Genomic DNA, 19,159 nt, shown 5'->3' with positions numbered 1-19,159 from the left:
AAAAAAGAGAATATTTTTGCTTTTAAAACAGGATGCTGAGGTACAGACTAAAGGCATATAAAATTTATTCAGTGAAATTATATTAAAAATTTCCTAAACCTTGGGAAATATATGGACATCTAAGTATAGGAGGCATTAAACCCTGAACAGTCAATGAATGTAACTGTACTGTATCAATAAAATGTACCAATAAACTCAATTAAAGCTGGAAAAAAGAATATTTTTGCTTTTAAAACAGGATGCTGAGGTACAGACTAAAGGCATATAAAATTTATTCAGTGAAATTATATTAAAAATTTCCTAAACCTTGGGAAATATATGGACATCTAAGTATAGGAGGCATTTAAAACCCTGAACAGGTATGACCAGAAAAGAACTACTCATATCATATTAAAGTTACAATGCCAAGAACAAAGAAAGAATGTTGGCAGCTGCAAAAGAAAAATGCCAGTTTACTTATAAAGGAAAACCCATTAGAATAACTACAGATTTTTCAACAGAAACTGTAAAGGCCAGAAGGGTGTGAAATGATGTATTTCAATCCCTGAAAGAAAATAATTGCTAACCTAGATTATTATATCCAGTTCCTTCAGAAACAAAGGAGAACTGAAGACCTTCTAAGATAAGCATGAAATAAAGGAATTAATGACCACTAAGCCATCACTACAAAAGATAAAGAAAGAATCCTACACAAAGAAGAATAGATAAGTACATGAAAATAATATTCCTTGCAAATGAAACCAAAAAGCAAGGAAGAGTATCTATACTAATATCCAACAAAGCAGACTTCAAAACAAATTAGTCAGAAAATAATAAAGAAGGCCACTGCATATTAGTAAAGGGAATAATCCACTAAGAAGAGGTAGCAATTGTTTTATGAATTAACATACCCAATTTCATAAAACAACCACTATTGACATAAAGGGACACACTGGCCCCAATACAATAGTGAATGAATTCAATGTTCCTTTCTTACCAATACATAGATTATCCAGACAAGAAGAATCAATAAAGAAACAATTAAACCACAACATAGGTCAAATGGCCTTACAGACATCTATAGAACATTCTACCCAACAACTGGAGAATATATGTTCTTTTCAGCAGCTTGTAGAACTTTCTCCAAAACAGATATCTTATACTGTAACATGAGTCTTAACAAATACAAAAAATAGAAATAATTTCCTGTACCTCACCAGATAATAACAGAACAAAGATAGAAATCAACAGCAAAAGAAACTACAGAAAATATACAAATGAAAATGCATGAAGATTGAAAAAATTCACTTTTGAATGATCATTTTGTCATTGAAGAAATCAAGAGTGAATGTTTTTAAAGTCTTAGGCTTAAATGAAATTGGAAACACAACATACCAGAATTTCTATGATACAGGAAAGGCAGTTAGTTCAAAGAAGGAAGTTTATAGCTATGAGTGTCTACATAAAAAAATCATATCTCAAATAAATAATCAAACAATGCATCTCAAGTTCTTAGAAAAATAAGAAACTAACCTCAAATCCTCAAACCCAGTAGAAGGAAAAAAATAATAAAAGTCAGAGCTGAAAAAGAACAATACAAAAGATCAATAAAAAAAGAAAAGCTGGTTCTTTGAAAGAATAAACAAGACTGATAAATTCTTAGCCAGACTAAGTCAAAGAAACTAAGAGGAGAACTAAACCAATATAACTAGGAGTATAAAAAGAGATGTTACAACAGGTATCACTAAAATCCAGAGGATAATTACAAACTATTTTGAAAACTTATATCCAATAAATTTGAGAATCTAGATGAAAAAGGGAAAATTTTAGACACAAATGACTGACTACCAAATGAACCAGGAGTTTATAAAACACTAAAAAGATCAACTAACAGCGATGAGTTTGAAGCAGTATAAGAAGCCTCCCAAGAAAGAAAAGCCCAGGAGTAGATGGATTTGCTGAATTTTACCAAACCTTCAAAGAAGATCTAACACCAAAAAAATTTAAAATCCTAGAGGAAGACCCAAGCATAATTTCTTGAAGGATGCCAGACTCAGCATTAAAAAGCAGACCTCATTCTCCTGGCCCCAACACAAGCAAACAGGTCTGTGCCAGAGCTTGCAGACGCGCTAGATGTGCAATGTCCTCCCTTGAGATGAGCAAACAGACCCATGCAGAATGTGGGGCATCCCTCATATCCAAGCAAATAGGTGTACACCAGATGCTGGTACACCCCTCTGATGCAAGGGCAAGACTATCCACCAACTCCAGGCCTGCTCTGCGTTTTGCTTCCCTTGGTATAGGCGGCAGAAGCAAAGATTAACCAAGAGACTTGATTCTGGATAAGGACAACATAGGGAGAAAAGCAAGCAACCAGACCCAAATCCTATTGATATTAAGCCCAACAGTCCACTTGGATCCCCACAGTGTAGCATACATCCAGCAGAGACCAGAGGGTTCACATTTCCCACCTACCAATGGGAGGAGGGACACACCTTGGCTTGAACGGTAACTACAGCCTGGAACGAACAGACAGAGGGGTCCTCTGGTACATAGAGGGCACACCAAAAGCCCACAGGACCTAAAGTTAAGTAGGAAAAATCATGACTGGCAAAGTCCCAAGACTGCAGATCTTGGAAAGAAATGACCCATTCAAAACACAAGAGGTTTTTCTTTGACTCAATCTTTTCTTTGATTTGTCTATTTTTTATTATTTCTATTGTCCCTTAATTGGCACATGAGGGGTTGGGGATTTTTCTCCCTCTTTTTTTTTCTGCTTTTACTTTCTTTTCTCTCCGTATCTCTTTTCCCCTTTGACTTTGTTCTGTTCCTTTGTATCTTTCTGTTATATCCTGTATTTTGCTCTCTGATTGCAGGTCTGCAAGTTCTTTTGTCATCTGTTTTTGTTTGTTCTTTCCTGCAAATTTTATCACTATAAATTTCCTTTTACTCCTCAATAGGACCCCCTATCTCACTCTTCTCAATTTTGCTTTCTGCATTCTCCAGTTCCAAACTCCCTCTACCTTTACTAGTTTAACTATTAAGGTTGATGAATCTCTAGATAGCTAGTTAAATTTGCACTATTTCTACTGAATGTTGTTCTATTGTTAGTAGATGTACAGTTGTTCTACTTGGTAAATATTTTACTGTAGGTCAATAGTAGATCAATATTTCATTTCTCTTAATGTTCATGCTATAATGACGTTGCTTTAATCTTCATTTATCTAATTTGCCCAGCTTTTTATTTTTAATTTTGAGACAGGCTGTCAGTGAATCACAAAATTCTTCAAGCTGAGCTCAAACTTGTGATCTACCTGTCTCAGCTTCCCAAAGTGTTGGCTTCACAGGCATGTGACATTATGCCCAACTTCTTCTTTTTTTTTTTTTTTCATACCAGGGATCAAACTCGGAACTTTCGCTTGTGAGGCAGGCAGCAGAACCACTGAGCTAAATCCCTAGCCCCTATTCTATAACTCTTTATATGTAGTAATGTTTCTTTTTAAAATTTAAAATGAAATCAAACACTTTAAACCACATCTAGGCCCTAAAAATATACTGAAATAAAATAGGGATAAAGTTTAAACATTTTTCAGTAGGTCTGGAGAACCAATAATTAATATGCTTTAATGACCCCATAATCTTCAATTATTATTAAATATTAATACTTCAGATATTGTCCTCAACATAAATAAATATACAAGAATTCTAACATAAAACGGAAATTATGTAAAATGATCAAAGCAAGCTGTTTATAAGGGATTAAATGTGTACATGAGTCCTTCTGCATCAACTTTTTTTTTTTTTTGGTACAGGGGATTGAACTCAGATCCTTGTACTTGCAAGGCAGTCCACCGAACCACTGAGCTAAATCCCCGGCCCTGCATCAACTATTATTACAAATAAAGTTTCAGATTAAATTACAGGTCTTCTTCCTTTTAAGTAGATAGTGCTCACAGATAAGACAAACTAATGAAGTTTACAATAAACCAGTCTTTCTATTGATTACCAAAATTCTCCTTGCTACTTATGCTTTTCTCTGAAGCTCAGAGAAATTCACCTATATAATTTAATTTATTCATACTTCATATTTATTGGGCATTAATTTATGTAATAATCTGTTTGGCCCTGGAGGAAAAGGGTAGAGATACAAAACTATCAGCAATTATCTTTACTGAACATAATCAAAGGTAGAATTTGATAAACATACAGGAAATACAAAGTGCTACTGACTGTCAGAGAAGGGAAAGATGATTCACAAAAAGGTAAAAAGGAAAAATTCACAAAAGGAAGTGGCATTTGATTTAAATGTTGAAGAGGGGTATGGCTTTAATTGGAAGAAGTTAAAGGGAAAAGCATTTCTGGAATGTATATTGAGAGTACTAAGGCAAGAGCACTATGGAGATAGCCAAATGTTCAGAATTTTGTCAGAAGTTCACTTTTTATGAACTCCTTGAACCTATAATTGTTATTTTTTAAATAACTTTAACACATGTTATAACTTTAACACATAAAATACTAAATATTTAAGCCTAGTGTCTCTACCTCATTCTTAGGTACTTTCCTATATTCTACTGATTCAAAATTTTTCAGGAGTTTGCTCCCTCAGAGACAGCACAACTTCACTAGGTAACCACTTTCAGTCTGTGACCAAATTTGTCTGTGGCCTGCCTTGGGTATACCACCATCTATTTCCTTATTTTTCTTTCTTTTTACTGTGCCTCATAACTTTGCCTTATGTTTAATATATTCAGCATCCCCAAGTTTAGGAATAAGTTGCTTTTCACATCATATTTTTCAAGGACCTATAATTATACCCCAAATTGGGAAAAAATTAAACACACAATAGAATTCACATATTTATATATTCCTTCATTATGTAAGCGATAATTGATCCTTAGTTATAAGGAGCAGCTTTATGAATAATGATGCATATAAATTGCTAATATATACTGTTTTCTTTTGCCACTTTCTTTTGCCACTTACCCAAGACTATTTATCAAAGTGAGCAAGGAGTCCTATGCATCATGGAGAGCCAGTGGAACTAACTATCCTATAGCTCACCGAGGAACCCAAAAACCTGGTGGCTTCATCCTTCCCACTCAACACTGATTCCTCTTTTATCAGTACAGTACAGTTAATTACCTACTAAAACCCCTTCTACTTGTGCATATATGTATACTTACATCTAAATGCTGACTGATACCTCAAGAAGCTTTCTCTGTACATATTTCATTTGTAGCCAAAATAAAGAATTAGTCATGAGTAACGTCTTTATTTATAGTGCTACTGATATTGTTATATTAACCAAATGTAGAACTATAGTTCTGACTATAGATTCCAAATAGATTCAGTGCTATGACCCTCTATAATGCTTGTACACATAAATTATCCCCTCAAAATCCTCATAACACATCGATTTACTTATTTGTCCCCTTGCAATCAAAGTTGTTTTTTAGAATCAAATGTACTCATAATTTTTAAATGTTTTAGTTATGGTACTCTTAATTTTTTATTAATTACTATAACCACTGCTTGCATATGTTTATAACTTTTAAAAATTCATTTTAGCTCAATGGTAGATTAAATCATCTTTCTAAGTTTGCCTGGAAACCTAGTCACCATGAATAAAACTTTTCTATAGAGTTTTAAAAAATTAGACTATAAACTAACTTACAGATTCTGTTTAGAAATGTGGAATTTCCTCTAAAGAAATAATGACCTCATGGACTTAGAGGCAAAAAAAGAAAAGAGAAGAACAAAAGGCCTGGAATTTTTTTTGACATATCAAATCCAGTAAAGAAGATCACAGACAAACTCGGAAGTTGTTTTGTGGAGGCAGAATAAAGAGGAATGTATTACGGAAGTGCACATTACATTATAATAAATGCTAAAAAATGCCCAAAAGACCATGGTGAAAGGAATTAATTCAGCTAAGGATATTATAATATTTCATAAAGAGAGTGACATTTGGATAGTGTACTATTAGGCAATTCAAACCAACCAGTCTACTGAGGACAACTAAAAAGTTTAGACCAAAAAAAAAAAAAAAAAAAGTGAAGGCATCAAAGAGCTAACATAAAAGGACAGAATCACCAGGCTAAAACAGGGAAAAGAACAGCAATTCAGGGAAGAGAGTGTTTGCCAATTCCTGAGGAAACAAGATATAGAGTGAATGCGACATTTCTGATAGCCTCCTATAGTTATGAATCTGAGAATCAGAGTCTAAAGCCCCACTATCCTGAGGTAGTACTCTGAAGGATTTACAACATACAGCAATAGACATCAAATCCTCTTGGTCGCTAAAATTGATCCTGGACTATTTATGTCCCCAGGCATTAAAAGAAATAAATATCTTTCTTTGAAGGAAGATGACATCATTCTGGACTTCAGACTGTTTCTACAAAGAACTCTGCAAATATAACTTTTGGCACACAATTTAATTTTTTTTAAAAGACACATGAGTAGATAAGTAAATATGAATAAAACCGGGAACATAAACTTACCATCTGAGGCTACAAACATCAAAGCCATCAACATAGATTTTAAATCAAGAAGATAAAAACAAGAACATTTTGGTAGAAAACTGGAAACTATTTTTAAAAAGGAACTCAAGACCTGGAAAAATGAAATGATGAAAATTTAAAACTATTTTTTAAAAAGAAAGAAAATTAAAAGCTAAAGGAATGTGTTTGTTATTAAATAATTGAATTTATTGGTACATTTTAGGGATACAGTACAGTTACATTCATTGTTGAGATCTTGTACCTCTACATGACAGGTCTTGGTTCTCATTTTTTCCCCTTGTCCCTGCCCTCCCTTCACCCCCTCCTCCCCTCCCCATTTACAAACACTTTATTTCCATCTTTTCATTTTCTCACATTTTTTTCTTTTCCCTTATTACCCTTCCCCTACCCATCCCACCTTCCCTACACCTTTAGCCCCTTGCTTCCCATTTCACAATGTCAGTTATCTCATTAGGATTTTATGTACTATTATGGTTTATTCACACCAGAGAAACTATTCAGTATTTACACATGTGTGACTTATTAGATTCATTCATAGGAAAATGGATACATATTGAGGATATACTCCTAAGTGAAATAAATAAGTCACACAAGAAATGTATATTATACCACACCAAACTATGCTGAGCTGAGAACTCAGAAAAACAAAAATCAAGCAAAAAATGCATCCAGATTGAATCAAGGAGAAAGCAAAAGGTATTTAAAAGAATTTAAGAGACACATGGAATAAACAAAATTGACATACCCTTAGCTAAACTGAAGAAAAAAAGAACACTAAAATAAAATCAGAAATTAAAAGACAAATACATAACTGAAAAAAAAAGAATCATAAGAGATTATTGTGAACAATTAATATGCCTACAAACTGAATAACCTGGATGAACTGAAACAATTCTTAAATACAATCTACCAAGAATAAATCATGAAGAAATAAAAAGTCAAAAGTCAAAACATCTATCTGGGGATATAACTCAGTGGTTCCTTCACATGCCTCACAAGCACAAGGTCCAGAGTTCAATCCCTGGTTAAAATTTTTAATAGTCAAAATATCTATAACTAATATGGAGACTGAATCACTAATCAAAAATCCTCTCAACATAGAAAAGCCCAAGGCCAAAGGCTTCACTAGTGAACTATACCAACCATTTAAAGAATTAATCCCAATACCTTTCCAACTTTTCCCAAAAAATGAAGAGAAACTTCAAAATTCACTTTATGAGTTTAACGTTGATCTCATGCCAAAGCACACTACAAAAAAAAAAACACTACAAAAAAAAGAAAACTATTGGCCAATATCCATGATGAAACTATATGCCAAAATCCTCTACAAAATATTATCAAATTGAATTCAACACCACATTAAAAGAGTCACACAGGGCTGGGGATGTAGTCCAGTGATAGAGTGCTTTCCTAGCATGCAATCCCCAGTACTGAAAAAAAAACCCAAAAATATGCAAGCAAAAGAAATCACCAACAGAACAAAGATACAACCCACACAAGGGGAAAAATTTTGCCAGCTACTTTTCAGAGGACTAATATCTAGAATATATCAAGAACTTAAAAAATTAAACACCCCATATTTACAGACCCAATAAAAATGGGCATCTGAAATGAATATGCATTTCTTGGACGAAGATTAAATATATATGGCAAATAAATAAATAAATAAATATGGCCAATACATACATTAAAAATGTTCAACATCACTGGTCATTTGAAAAATGCAAATTAAAACAATACTGATAGTTCCATCTCACTTCAGAAAGAGTAGAAATCAACCCATAACAAATGCTGAAGAGAATATGGGGAGAAAAGAACTCCTCTCCATTGTTGGTGGAACTGTAAACTGCTATCACTACTATGGAAATTAGTATGGAGAATTTTCAAAAAACCAAAACTAGAGGTTCCATTTGACCTAGCTATTCCCCTTCTAGGCATCTTCCCAAAAGAGTTTTAAAATCATACCACAGTGATGTGTGCATATCCACATTTATAGCAGTGCAATTCATAATAGCTAAATCTTAGAAACAACTTATACATCCATCAACAGATGAATGGATAAAGAAAAGGTGTTATTTATACACAATGAAATATTACTCTACTATAAAGAAGGATAAACTTGAGTCATTTGTAGGAAAATGAATGCACCTTAAGATCATAATGTTAAGTGAAGTAACTGACACACAAGCTGAATATCACATTGTTTCTCATATAAAAACCTTAATATATATAAATTTCAAAATAAGACATAATAGGAAAAAGGAGAGAGAGAGAGTATTGTAATCTAAAACTGACAATGTAATCTCAACATGTAAAGCCCATAAATGAGAAGACCGCTGCTTACAACATACTCAGTGGTAAAAAACTGAAAGCTTTTCCTCTAAAATTGAGAAAAAGGCAAGGTACCCATTCTTACCACTTCTATTTGTCATAGATGGTTATGTGTGATGGTTAGTCTTAACTGTCAACTTGACTGGCTTTGAGAAATGCCCAGGAAATCAATAAAGCACACTTCTAAGTATGTCTGGATAGGTCATGGGTGTTTGACCATGGGGATTATATCTGGTCCCTGGTCTCCTCCTTTCAGCCTATTCCCCTGTGCTCTGCTTTCTGGCTGACATGAGGCAGGAAGCTTTTTTTCACCATATCCTTCTGCCATGCCTCAGAGCCAGCCAATCATGGACTGAAACCTCTGAGACTGTGATCCAAAATAAACTCTTCCTTCTTTAAATTGTATGTGCCAGATATTACATCCCAGAAATGGGAAATTAATAGATATGAAAGTCCTAAACATAGCAATTAGATGAGGAAAAGAAATAAAAGGTATCAAAATTGGAAGGAAATGGTAAAATTGTCCCTACTCACAAACAATATAATCTTATATAGAGAAAAATACATCCTAAAATCTACTCTCTCTCTCTCTCTCTCTCACACACACACACACACAAACACAGACACAATGTTCAAAACTAATCAATGAATTCTGTAAAGTTGCAGAGCACAAAGCCAACATACAAAATTCAATGCATTTCCATATACTTTAGCAATGAATTACCTGAAAAGGAAATTAAGAAAACAATCTCCTTTACAATAGCATCTAAAATAATAAAATCCCGGGAATGAGAATGAGCAAAATGTTTTGATAAAAAGAAAATTGAAGCTGAAATTTAAAATTATCAAGAAGACAGTGAAGAAGAACGTGTCTTAGCAAACTGATGGTGCACAATGAAAAGTGTACAGAGAGGAAAACTTATAGTTTCCAAAGCAATTTTTACAAAGGAATAAAGATAAAAAAAGGAAATTAACCTAGTGCTTACCGTTAGCAACTAGAAAATAATAATACACAGAAAGTAGGAAGAAAAAATGAATAAAAGTAAAGCTAGAAATTAACAAAAATATCTGAAACAGTAAAATGAACAAATCTAAAAATTGATTCTTTGAAATGATTGAACCTCCCTCAACTCTGACTAAAGAAAACTGAGAGGAAGATAAATAAAAGATTAAAGAGCATGAAAGAAATCATAAGTGCAGATATTATGACAATCAAAATAGTACTTGCAATTTGGGGTCCCAGTTATAACTTCTGCATAACACTTACTGGTTTAAGATAACAATTATTATGCCCACTGATTTTACAGGTCAGGAACTTGGGCTCATCCAGGCTAGGGTCTTTCATGTAATTACACTGAGATGACAGTGGGGTTGCAGTTATCTTAAAATTCAAGTCAGGCAGCTTGTCCAAGATGTCTCACTCAACTTGCTGGCAATAAATGTTGCTATCAATAGGGATACTTCCACGTTCCTCTCCAGCGAGGTAATTCAGAGTAATCAGACTTTTAAAATGGCAGCAGACTTCCCCAGAGTAAGCATTCCCTGAACTAGGTCAAATCTGCATGGCCTTTTCTGAACTAGGCTTGGAAATTACCTAGACTGCTTAGATTCACAGAGGGTAGACATGAACCCACACCTTGATATCAGTATCAAATGTGCAAAAATGTTTACAAACCTTACTACACAGATACAAATTTTAAATTTAGAAGAAATAATTTTCTAGCGAAATCTAAATCCTAAAATATGACTCAGTAAAAGGTAAAAATTTAAATATATAGATCAAATGTCATAGAAGAGATAGGAAAAGTGATTAAAGATTAAATAAATACACTCAGTAGCAGCACTGCTGAGTAATATGTAATATCCAAAAGAGGGAAAAAGTGCAATATTATTTAAATCAGGGGCTCTCAAACTTAAGCAAGCATCAGCATTAGCATCACCTTAACTGCTATTAAACATAGAGAGTCTTAGGCCCCACTGCTAGATTCTGACAATTTTAAAGTGTGGAGCAATTATGTGCATTCCTAACAAGCATACAGATGATGCTGACAACACTGTCCACAGCACTGAGTAGCAGTCATTTAAACCAAGGGTTAGCAAACTATGGCCCAGTGGCTAAACCCGGTCTGTCACCTATTTTTTGCCACCTCCTGACAAAACCATTACCTTATTCTACCTCATATTTTTCCTCTTCCAAACTCCAGCAGACTTTTTTGATATTCTACTAATTTTCTAATGGTTAAAATACAAAATTAATAGACAGCTTTCATCTCATATGCTACTTGCATTCAGCAACAACTTGGATTACTATACACAGAGCATAACTCTAATTTTGTCATAAAGGGAAATAAACATGGGTGTGTCACACTCACATTTATTCTTTAGAGTATTTCTATTGATTAATTATCAATTTTAATTTTGAGTTTTACTATATTAAACAATGAGTATTTAACAGGAAAAAATAAAGTACTATATTTTTAATATTGTTTATTTTAAAAAGCATCAAAATTTTCAATATTGACTGTGTTTTGGTGTACAGTCTGAAAAAGAATACCAGAAATAAATTCCTAGATGAACTATAATGAAAATACCAGTAACACTCTACCAAAAAACTTTATTTCAATTAACATACCTAAAGCAGTCTTCACACATGATGCAACAGCACATTCCAAACACGTGTATTGCTTACAATGACAGCCTTTTTGTAGGACATATTTGACATATCACTGGTCTTCCTGTTTTTATTATATTATACAATGTGTAGTTGACAGAAACATAGAATATCAATAAAATAAAGTATAAAATTCCTAATCTCGTGTATTTAGAATAAACATCAACATTTTCATATCAGCTGTGTACTTGCTTACAAGACCTAAAAGATAACATCATGAATAAAAACTTCTATGAACTAAAATGTAAACACAAACAGAAGTCTACTACAGAAATAATCTTTGCTTCAATTGTCACACCCAAGGCAGTCTTCACACATGACAGCTACATGTTCCATGTACAAGTCTCACTTGCGGACAGCACATGTACTTAGCTTTCCTTTCCTATGTGGCAAGCCATTCTTGTCACTTCTCTTCTCTTCATGTTTTGTCAGGAGCTTCCTACTATGTTGTACAATGTGCACTTATCAGTGAAATAACATATCAATAAAATATCAAATGTGTAATGAGTGCTTTGAATAGACAACATTTTCATGTCAGCTGATTACTTGGTTACAAAACCTAAGAGATAACATCAGATATAAAAATCCTATGTGAACTACAATGAAAATACCAATAAAATTCTGTAAAAACAATAATCTTTGCTTCAATTTTCACACTTAAGATAGTCTTTACACATGAAAATTGCATTTTACACACACAAGTATCACTTACACTGATAGCATATGTTTTGTCTTCCTGTCCTTTTGGCATAGTGGATAACTTTTTGGTTTTCCTGTTGTTGCAGTAGGTCTTTAGGATGCTGTGTCTGCCTGTTCACTTGTCAGCTCACTACAATTGTCTTGGATAGTTCCCTGTAAATGATCTGTTGTAAATAATCTCTTATGAGTTCCAGTCCCAACCTCTAAGAAAATTTCTCTGTGGTATATTGCACTTGTTATTTTCTTTGTAAATGATCAAATTATTCATGCTACACATGTTTAGGATTGAGTAAAACACAACCGTTGGCCAATGCTTTGTGTTTCAATTATATCATAGTTGCTGCAGAACTCATCAACAACATTTACTTTGCCTTTAGTTTCACTGTAGAAATTTCTATCTCAGGCTTCTGTTTTGTCAAGGTGTCCCTATCAATATTTCCCTCATGGTGCAATGTTGACATCAGCAGTAACAGTTTATTTTTCTTTACTATATATGAGGTCAGTGTAAATCTTTCTGAAATCCAAAGTTTGTACTATACAATTTTCTGTTTTGAAATTGCAACATTTCATTTGGACTTTCTCTTTTGTTCCTATGTACAGTTATTGTGCTGGTCAACTTGTTCTCTGTTAGCAATGTCACATCAATCGGAAACTGGTAAACCAATTGTCAAATGTCACATTCCAATTTGTTTGAGAGATGGGAGCAATGCCTGTTCACAATATAATTTGGCTTGTTACTATATGAATAAGAACCTAATGTCTCAGTTCCAGGATAAAAATTTTAAACTGAAAGCATAAGTCTTTGCATCAACAAGGGCATGGATTTTTACCATATTTTGACCCATCACTTTTCCATAAGTCTTTTACATTCCTGCAATTACCATGAAAAATCCTTGCTAATTACAGTATGAATGCTTTCAGTTCAGCTAGTGAGATGTCATAATAAATATATTTTTGAATATGGCTATTGGTGCATACAGAACATTTTACTTGTATTTCAGCCTTTGTGTATCTCACAGCATCTTGTAGCGTATCCTCTGTTATAACTTCCAACACCAAATGTCAATGCTGCCATTCTGGTCCAATATGTTTCAGCCCTACCAAGACTCTCACTATATTTTTGGACCTAGTTTTAATATTGAATCATTCTATTTGGTTGCATGACCATTTTGCAACATTCTGACTAGTCAAATATGTAGTCACTTTGCTGCTTTCTTTGTCATCTCAATCAAGGAAGTCAGCATTTCCTGTACTTATATTAGTCAATTTTTGCTTCATTTCATTGTCACAGGAACTTGGCCAATGTCAAAGTCATCATCATCATCATCATCATCATCATCATACATCCATATCACTGTTGTGCTATGAAAATGTGTATTTTATCATAATGAATCATCTTCATCATCCATGTATGAGTAATCTGATGATACACTTTTTACTTCCTCCAAAACTTGCAAATCTGATTTTTCTTTTGCCATTATAATAAACTGGGCTACTTCTACCAGAAAAATCAAAAGAAAATATTTTTAAAAACAAATCCTAGAGGAGAACCACGCCTGCTCCCAACCCAGCAGCCATCGCTCAAGCACCAGGAAGGTAGCCGTGCGGGTGCCCCTGAACCCCCATAAGCACACCCCCCGCACTCTCAGACCTCCTGACTGTGCAAGTCTTTGGACCCACTCTGCAAAGAAAGAGGTGGTCATCAAGGGTATTTTTCTGAGTCCCCAACTTTGAACATCTTTAAAGAAAGGGCGTGGGAACCCTGTAATAGAACGTTGCAGAGTTCAACCATTCAGAAGGATGGGGAACTCAATCTGGGCCTTGCAGCCCAAGGTCAATCAGTGTCATGGGGCTCAGCAATCAGCTAACTGAGATCAGGGGTCTTGCATCCTCGCTCTGTCTGAGCCATTAAATGGTAAATATACTATATTGAAAAGTTTGTTCACTGCAGACATGTTCTGGACTGCTTCTTGATTTCAATTTAATTCAAATGATTTAAGGGTGATAGACTAGTGACTACCACAGGTGGTCAGTGTCCAAGTTGTGGTTGATCTCAAGGTGTTGCTGATTGTATCAGTTGGGGTAAAGCATTGCCTTTGATTTGATGAGCTGTTTTCTCTGACGTTATGAAGATGAGAATGTCTGTGGGTCGTTAGAGACACAGAAGCTAGGGTGCAACTATATCAGGAAGATTTGGGTGATAATCCAGAGATTAGACCAAGGACAGTCCGACAACAAAAATTAAAATGAGAAAACACTTAAGCAAGACAATAGGACAGACTTCCAGTTCACCAATGGCAAACAGTAGGGCAAATGAGGATGAAAAGGTCAATAGTGAACCACCAGGACACCCTGAACTCAAAGCACAGGAAGTAACAAAATAGATCAGTCAGGCTCTAGAAAAATTCAAAACAGAAATAATTTCCCAGATAACCATAGAGATAGTGAGCAAAATGGAAGTTGTGATTCGAGACTCTAGAGCAGAAACTGACAAAAAAATAGATGAGCTCAGGACCATGATAGAAGCCATGAAGGCCCAGCATAAGAAAGAAATGGAAAAAATAAACACCCAACATAGGAAAGAAATGGAAACCATAAAACAGATTCAAACAGATATCCAGGAGATTAAACACTCTATTGAAAGTGTATGCAACAGAATAAAAGAATGCGAAGATAGGCTCTCAGATATAGAAGATAAGATTGCAGTCAGTGACCATGAAAAGAGAGGTCTCTTAAAAACAGTAAGAGATCATGAGAAATCGATCCAACAACTCCTAGATGATGCAAAGAAGAATAACATAAGACTGGTAGGAATACATGAAGTAGAAGGAGAAAATACAAATGACTTAAAAAAGCTGTTTGCAGAATTAATGACAGAAAACTTCCCAAACAGAGGGGAAGAATTTGACATTCAGATAACTGAGGCATATAGGACCCCAACTAGCTACAATCAAAAAAAAACAACACCTAGACATATAATAATCAAGATCCCAGAAACCCAACAGAAGAACAAAATACTACAAGCAGTAAGAGAAAAGAAACAAATCACATACAAAGGAAAGCCCATCAGAATCACAGCAGACTTTTCAACACAAACCCTTGGGGCAAGGAGAGCCTGGAATGAGATATTTCAAGTACTAAAAGAGAACAACTTCCAACCTAGACTGATGTAACCAGTAAAACTCTCTTTCAAAATGGAGGGGGAAATAAGACACTTCCACGACAAAGAACACCTGAGAAACTACATGAATACCAAACCAGCACTACAAGCAATTCTAAACAAGATCCTAGAAAAAGACAATGAAGGCAACAACACCATGAGGCCCAACAGAGCAAATCAAATAGGCAAGGCAAGAAATTAAAAGGAGAAGGTGAAAAAGTAAAAAGAGTCAACAAAAGGCCAATAACATGTCAATAATAAGTCAGTACATATCAGTTATAACCAGCAATGTCAATGGCCTCAACTCACCAATCAAGAGAAATAGACTGGCAAAATGGAATAAGAAGCAAAATCCAACAATATGTTGTATACAAGAAACACACCTAGTGCAAAAAGAAGCCCATAGACTGAAAGTGAAAAGATAGAAAACAATTCTCCATGTGACAGGAGCCCAGAAAAAAACAGGGGTAGCAATCTTATTTGCAGACAAAGTAAATTTCAAACCAAAACTGAATCTAGTATTATTGATGTAGGACAGTACTGTATCATACCTCTATGAATGTAAAATATCTAGTACCTGCTTTATGATACATAGTAGGGACCGTGCTTTATCAGAGCTACATTTAATGATATTACTCTAGAATGTTCTCTTTCCAGATGATGATTAAGAGGCTAATAGAAAAAATGGTGCCAGGTACCACAACAGCAACAGAACTTTGCTGTTGTCTGGATATTATTCTTTTCTTTGTTTTTTTTTTTTTTATGGAATGTGCTGAGAGTCTATAATTTTGTTCAGACGACTGCAGAATCTGGAAAATCTGTTGCTGCTATCGATGCATAACATACTATTATTAATCTTCATACACACACACACACACACACACATATATAAATTGAATTTTGGGAAACTTTAACGGTGCTGCCAACTTTGGAAAAAGTCATCCCAATTTACTGTGTTGACTTGGCATTGTACAGAAAAGGACAACCATATTGGTCTAGAAATGTTAATTTATTTTTATTATTTTTTCCAAGTTTACAGGGATAACACATCATACTAAATATGTAAGGTCATATCTACGTGGGTTTGATTACAGAAACTAATAAAGTATTCTCTAAATAGTGAAAAAAGAATAAGATAAGACTATAAGAGCGAGAGGCAATTTAAATATGTTCAGGGACCATTTTTATCTCCGGAATTAAGGATTATTTTGATGTTACATTATTGCCTTTTCTCTTTTACTTTCCTTTTTAGTTTTATTTTAGGATTCCCTATTTTTAATGTTCATACAGAGATTTCTCTAACTGAAATACCGAATAGTTTCTTTGGTGTGAAAAACTATAATAGTGCACAGGATCCTAATGAGACAATTAATAATGTGAAATAGGAAGTAAAGGGCTAAAGGTGTAAGGAAAGTGGGAAGTGTGGGGGAAAGGTAATAAGGGAGAGGAAAAAAATATGAGAAACTGAAAAAATGGAAATAAAGTGTTTGTAAATGTGGAGGGGAGGAGGGGTGGAGGGAGGGCAGGGACAAGGGGAAAAATGAGAATCAAGACCTATTATGTAAAGGTACAGAATCCCAATGATGAATGTAATTGTATTGTATACCTATATTGTACCAATAACCTCAATAAAAAGAAAATAAATAAAGAGATACCATTAAAAAAAATCCTAGAATGGTATGGGTTTATTACACCCTCTGTGATGCCCAGGTAAACACACAAAAAACCTGTTAGATAGAACATAATGTGGGTGCATATCCTGGTTTGACACTTTTGCACACATGTACACACCTTGCTGTTTGTCATACCAAGTGGGTAAACACAAAGATTGCTTTTTCTGTGTCCCCCAGGGAAAAGTACTGAGACACACAGCTGGCTATTATTACACTAAAGTAAAAATTTACAGTAGAAAAGTAAGGAATAGGTTTTTGAAGCCCAGTGTTGTGCTCTGGGGGTAGAGGATGCGAGTCTACCCACGCTCAAAAGGAAAGAATGTTGCAACAGATTAGAGATGTCTACCATGAACATACCATGGGGTAACTTGCAGCATGCCTGCCGTGTATTTTCTGAACCTAATTGTAAAATATGCAAGGTTTAAAATTGTTTTCAAAAAACTGTTGGATAACTGCAACAAAATATGGATGTAATGCACCAATTTTTAACTGCACCATTAACACTATATCAGCTTTTGTTCCAATGACTGTGGAAGTTATTGTAATAATATGCAAATATTCCACATTCATAAAAATGTAGAGAAAATAAAACCATTTTGTGATTTTATTGGAGGGTAATATAGGCCAATTTTGTCATGTTTGTACACAAATTTCTGAGATTAATGTCTGCTCTTGAAAGAGTACTAATAACATTTCAAGTGCTATAAACATACATTTTATCAGTTGAAAATGTCCCATTATTAAGACATCTTTCAAAGATCCTAACTCTAAACTTTGGGGGTGTTTTTTGAACATTAACACTATTTTCCCATGATGTTAGTTTCAAAATAGTAGCTCAGAACACATCAACAACAGAAATTATATTTTAAGATTTGCATATTTATGTTATTATTTAGAAGAAAAAATGTTCTTGCCAAAAGAAAAATTGCACAAGAAAATTTATGTATATACTTGTAGTTCTAGACAGAAAAAAAAATTGTAGACAAAAGTTTTCCATGGGGGATAAGAAACAGTTAACTACAGAACCCAGTAGAGCAAGAATCAAACAGCAGGGCTGCCACTGAGAGCACTAGTAGTGCCACAGAGAATGGTCACAGAAGAATGAGGGTCAGCCAGGCATAGCCAGACATGTGTCTCTCACATGAACAACCTGGCACATAGAAATAACTCAATATTTATGGAAGGAAAGATGAGCATAAAAGATGAGAGTGAGGAAAGAAGTTCACACCAAAAATCCAGCATTTTCTAAGCCATTCCAACAAAGCTGTGGCTCCAGTCTAACTACAGATGGTGTTTGCACAGAACAGTTGGGAAAGGTGGCTGGCAATAAATGATGTTCTCCACCAGAAATGAAGGTGGCCAGGGAATCAGCCTGAAATTGCTAAGGTAACAACTTGCTAAGAACTGGGGCAACACTGCAAAAGATGTGATGGTTCCTGACACATCAGAAATAGGTGGTTGTTTCTCCCTGTCCCATATGCACTGACCCTAAATATTATAAAGACAACTAAATGCCCAGGAAGAATAAAGGATATATGAGACTTTTAACCTTGATACACAAAAAGAAATTGTATTTATTTCATGATTTTATTTATTTATAGTTTTATTTATTACATTGTGTCTCTGGTAATCCTGTATTAATAATGCTGAGCAAGACAAAGGGAGAAAGGGCAGACTATCTGCTGTGTAGTTGATGATATTTGTCCAAGCATGCTGGGTGAAATTTATCTAGCATAGAAACTTTTAGAACTAAGAAGTCTATGTTTATGCCTATAAACTGTGAACCTCCTGATAATTATGCAAAAATGTGTATTTGTGTACTTTGCTCAGAAAGGATCCCAGTAATTTTATCAGAATCCCAAATATGTTCAAAATACAACCCCACCTCCACCCCCAAAATATTAAGAGTAACACTACAGTGTTTTAAAGATTATTGGTCACTTGTAAGGCATGTGTTTCTAAATTAAATAGAACAGAAAGTATAAGAGTATTATCCTGGTCTGCGATCACCCGGCGGCATGCGCGCGAGCTCCCGGCCTGCGCGGGAGCTCCCGGCCTGCGCGACAACAGACCCAGGAAGGACCCAAGGACCCCAGAGGGGGTTTTTTTCAGCTGCCTGCCT

General features: G+C 34.7%; 1 protein-coding gene across 5 annotated transcripts in view; it reads right to left on the bottom strand.

Annotated features, from left to right (window-relative positions):
- Positions 1–19,159, bottom strand: part of Stk33 (serine/threonine kinase 33) — a 192,244-nt gene that overhangs the window by 113,083 nt on the left and 60,002 nt on the right. The window contains exon 2 of one of the 5 annotated variants that reach the window (XM_033764163.1): positions 12,218–12,368. The exons of 3 other annotated variants lie outside the window; for them this stretch is intronic. The gene's annotated coding sequence lies outside the window, so the exon portion shown is untranslated. The remainder of the gene's footprint in view (positions 1–12,217; positions 12,369–19,159) is intronic. One more of the 5 variants, XM_033764162.1, reaches the window with a different exon arrangement.

Source organism: Fukomys damarensis, unplaced genomic scaffold (assembly GCF_012274545.1).
Source record: "Fukomys damarensis isolate Sample0158 unplaced genomic scaffold, DMR_v1.0_HiC HiC_scaffold_16, whole genome shotgun sequence".
NCBI classification, from domain to species: Eukaryota; Metazoa; Chordata; class Mammalia; order Rodentia; family Bathyergidae; genus Fukomys; species Fukomys damarensis.
This window is presented reverse-complemented; position numbering and strand designations above follow the sequence as displayed.